This window comes from Pipistrellus kuhlii, unplaced genomic scaffold (assembly GCF_014108245.1).
Source record: "Pipistrellus kuhlii isolate mPipKuh1 unplaced genomic scaffold, mPipKuh1.p scaffold_m20_p_58, whole genome shotgun sequence".
NCBI lineage: Eukaryota > Metazoa > Chordata > Mammalia > Chiroptera > Vespertilionidae > Pipistrellus > Pipistrellus kuhlii.
In genome coordinates this window covers 1621357-1626165 of record NW_023425560.1, presented here as the reverse complement: position 1 = coordinate 1626165, position 4809 = coordinate 1621357, and positions in this window count along the sequence as shown.

Here is a 4809-nt window from a genome sequence, read left to right as displayed (position 1 = left end):
TAGGCGCAGCACCATTTTCCACCTTTAGTAGTCAGTTTTTCTGTTTTTTAAAAATAATTTATTTTTGTAATATGTTCTTATTGATTTCAGAGAAGAGAGAAACATCAGTGAGAATCACCAATCAACTGCCTCACACTGAGGATCAAGCCCGCAACCCCAAGCATGTGCCCCATGACCAGAATCGAACCTGGGACCCTTCAGTCTGCAGACTGGCACTCTATCCACTGAGCCACACCGGCTAGGGCTAGTATTCAACAGTTTTGTGTAAGGGCATAAGCTGTGTTTTTTGTTAACTTGCTTGGGCTTTGCTAAACCTTATAAGTCCCTGGATTACTGTTTTTTGATCCAATTTGGAAAAATCAGCCAATATTCCATAAATGTTTTTCCTGCTCCATTCTCTCTGCTCCCAGTTATATGTACACTGGAGGTCCAGTGCACAGTGGGGTCCCTAGGCCTGGCCTGCAGGGATCGGGCCCAAACTGGCTCTCATACATCCCCTGAGAGGTTCCCCGATTGCGAGAGGGCGCAGGCCAGGCTGAGGGACCCCACTGGTGCATGATTGGGGCCTGAGAGGGACCATGGGAGGGCTCCAGGTTGTGCCATCCCGTCTCACCCAGTCTCTTGACTGTGCGTCTCACTTTGTTCGTGTGACTAGCTTGTTCGTATATACCAGTGTCACGTGTGCTGGAGATTGTGGGCGACTAGCAGATTTTAGATTCTTTTGTGCAGGGAGCGGAGTTTCCTTTAGTGCTCATTTACCTATCGGTGAGCCGCTGAGATTGGACGGAGGCGGGCAGCAGGCAGTGATTGGCAGGTCTGTTCCTGTCCTGCCCGATTCCAATGCTTCGTCCACGTCCCTGCAGCCTGGGCCGGTCCTTCTAAGGGGCTTCCGGGGTTTCGTGGGGAGCCCCAGTGCCGGCCAGCCCCTAACGTGGCAGCACTTGAATTCCAGACTCTCCCTGTGGCTGCAGGCTCTGCTCCAAAGCGAGGGAGGATCCCCAGAGGGGTGGGGCGGGGCACGAGGCCTGCATGCGCACGCCCTTGGCTTGGCTGCGGCCGCTCCTGGCAGGTCCGTGTGCTGGCTGCTGGCTCTGGCGCTGGAAGTGTGGCTGCTGTCACCGGGACTGAGGGCTGATCCTCTCACTAGTTTAAACACCAACAGCCACCTGTGGCCAGTGCCAGCACCAGGGTCCAGCCCTGCCGAGGCATTGGGTGAGTTAACCAAATGCTGACCACACAGAGCAGGCTAATTTTTATTTTATACTTTGTGTGGTCACAATGGTACACATATCCAAGAAAGGCTCTCCCCCCTGGGCTGGCACATCGGACAGACGCTCCAGGTCATTGCCGCTCGGAGTGTCCGCTCCTCTGGCAGCTCGTTAGGAATTCAGAATTGCAGGCCCACCCACGACCTGCCCGTCACCGTCACTGAGACAGGGCCAGCAGGCTGGGGGGGTGGAGGCTGAGCTGGAGAAAGGGCTGCTCCTGGGCTGCATCTCCTAGCCTTTTCCTAGCCCCGTGGCTGACAAACTGCGGCTCGAGAGCCACATGCGGCTCTTTAGCCCCTTGAGTGTGGCTCTTCCATAAAATACGGCCTGGGCGAGTCTACTTTGAAGAAGTGGCATCGGAAGGAGTTTAAAAAAGGCTCTCCAAAGACATTTCAGTTGTTGTCCTGTTGGTATTTGGCTCTGCTGATTAATGAGTTTGCCCATCACTGCCCTAGGCCATTTCCCCTTCCGGAAGACTCCCTCCCTGCTTCCCGTTCTGCTCCTGGCCTGTGAGGCGGAGGGAGACCCCAAGGCTCTGGCCCTGGAGCGCCAGTGGGTAGTGGGCAACCGAGGTCTCGGTGGAGTCGGAGGAGGGGAGCGGGAAGCTCACCTGCCCTCAGTGCTGCGCTCAGTGTCCTCTGCCCCCCTCCCTCCCTCTCTCCTGAGGAGTCTGACACACACAGGGTGAGGCACTCCCTAGGCCACACAGTGAAGGGCAGCACCAGCTGGACCCCAGGGCGGTGTGGGGCTATGCAGGCCTGGGAGACGGGGCCCGGGGGAGGGGGGGTCACAGCTCCAGGACACTGGGGACCAGGCCGCAGGAAGGGCTGGGAGTGGATGGACCCAGGGCTCCTAAGTCCAGGCACCCGAGGAAGAGACACTGACCGGATCCTCGGGTCTCGAGCCTCCGTGCTGCTGACAGAGCAGAGCCCACGCCCGCCCGCCCCCTGGAGGGGACCAGGCCGTGCGGAGCCAGCGGTTCAGCCAGGGCACCGCTCCACTCAGCCGCAGCCCGGCTTCACCTGACTTCACCTCTGGTCCTGGGTCCCTCCCTGCTCAGGGCAGGGGCCCAGTGGGGCTGCACTTCCTGCTGGGCCCCGCGGGTCGGCTGGTTGGAGCCCTGGGCGCTGTTCTTGGCTGGAATAAACTGGCTCAGCTCCCTTTGCTCCAAAGGAAAACACTGGTGGGCAGGGCAGCAGGCTCCGGGGCCTGGCTGCCGCTGGGGTGGGCCGGGGAGCTGGCCAGCGGAGCCTGGGCCTCAGGCTGGGTCAGCCTGGGCCTGGCAGGACTCAGCTTGTGACCACACCCACTTCCGGCCCCCTCCCCCAGCACTGTGACCCTTCCCCTCCCCCGTCCCCTCCCTCCTGCCTGGGGAGCTGCTTTCCCGCACCGCCTGCTGGGCCCAGTGCTGGCCGCCCCTGCCCCTCGCCCCGCACAGCCAGCGGGCTGGCCGCTCTCTGCTGGGAGCGGGACCCGGGCCAGGCCAGCTCCCCGCGGGCTGGCTCTGACAGGTCTGCTCTGAGGACGGTCACGGGACGGCCACGGCCACCCAGCAGCACGGCCAGCGAGCAGGCGCCAGGGGGGCGGCCCGGCTGCCTCCTGAGTTCCCCCGCCCCCGTGAGCTCGGATGGCTCTTTGTGGGGGCCCCTCCACACCCTCCCCTTCCCCTCTTGGCTGACGCTGGTTGGCTTGTGTTACTTGCATCCAGAACGTTTATCCCCAGGAGTGAGGCCCCTGCCCACTCTGCCCACAGCCTGGAGGCCAGCCCAGGGCCAGGGCTGAGCCCATGTCTGCAGAATCCTTCACCCCCTGCACCCCACACTGCCCCAGGGATGGGTCCCTTAGGAGGCAGAGCCCGAAGCCCCAGAAATGCCTGCACCCACTGCCCCCTGGGAAGCTGGGGATGGACTCGAACCCCAGGCTCTGGCTCAGGGACCTGCTGGGTCTGCGCGGGGCTGAGGCAGCTCTGGGTGGTGAGGACGTCAGCAGGGCTGGGGCTGCCTGGCCGCAGGTGACGGGGCGGGGGTGGGGGTTCCCTCCGGGTGAATGGCCACAGAGGTGAGGCCTCCAGCAGCCCCGAGCTCCCGCCCGAGGACCTGCGCAGGCACAGCCCAGAGGCCCGTGGGCTGGAGGGAGGGAGGCCGTGGCCGTGGCCGTGGCCGTGGCTGTGGCCGTGTGTGCGCTGACCCTGACCCTGGGCTGCGGTGGCGTGGACAGCAGCTCTGACATGCCTCAGGCTCTGCCCACAACGCAGTCCCATTTGCCAGTGGGTCCCAACACTGCTGTCACCCGGGGCCGGGGCCTCCCCCACCCCACCCCCTCCCCCACTCCAGCCTCGGCTTGCTGGCCTGTGTAGGGGGAACGGGGAGTTCTGAGTCCGGGCCCACCATCTCTTCGGGGCCCGTTTCCCTCCAGCCCAGCACTGCCCGTCCCCCACTGCGCCGAAGGCCCGGCTGCTAGTGGACCTACGGGTCCCGCCAGCCCCCTGAGCAGATGGGAGGCAGCAGGTTTCCATGGAAACTAGAAATGGCGCTCAGGTAAATCGGGTTTGTAATCAGAACTCTCCTGAGCAGCGGAGAAGCAATGAGTGTGCACCTAACACCGCCCTTACACGGGGTCTCCCCAGTCCTGCCCGCCCCGCCCCGGGAAAGAGCCGAGGGGGGGGCACCTGGCAGCGAGCCTGTGCTGTTGGGCACCCCAGGTGGCTCTGTTGGCAGCACAGCGAGGGCCGAGGCTGTGACCACGGCCGCCCTGCCAAGCCACACGAGCCTCGGGGCGGGGGGGCCTCTGATCAGCACACGGGAACGTCCCATGATGGGCACCGTGCTCCCACCTCACAGCCACCCGAGCGCGCCACCAGGGCAGAGCAGCCTGCCCTGCTCCCTCCCTGTGGCCCGCCCTCTGCAGCGCTCCCTGCCCGGTGCTCACACCCCACCGGTTAGGGCCTGGATGGCAGGCAGCTCCCGCCAGCCGCCGGCCCAGCTCCTCAGCACAGGTCCCCCTGCCCGTCTGGCCCCTGGGCACAGAGCCGTGAGAAGAAACCAGGACGTGACCTGACTCCATTTCCCCACCAGGACACACGCCCAACCGTGAAGTTCCCTGTGAACTGGGGACAGAATCAGGGATGTCAGTCCCTTACAACCACCCTCAGGAGGATGAACAGGAAGTGAGAGAACAGGAGGAGCCCTGGTCGGGCTGTTCAGTGGTTAGAGCGTCAGCCACGCTTACCCCCGGAGTCACAGGTCGATTCCTGGTCAACCCCCGGCCCTGGTTTGGGGTGCCGGCAGGAGACAGCCCATCGATGTCTCTCACTATGTTTCTCTCACCCTCCCCTCTCTCGAGGCAGTGGAAGAACTGGCCCCAGGTGAGGATTAGCCAGGAAAAGGCCGGAGCTCTGAGCCGGGCAGGTCACTGATGGCCTGAGCCGGACACGGAGCCCAGCTTCCCCAGACCGGGCCTCCAGTCACCGCGGACCTGGGCTTCGGTGGCGTGGCCCCGCTCAGCCGGGGAAATCTGTGAAAGAATGAACGTGTGAGGTAGT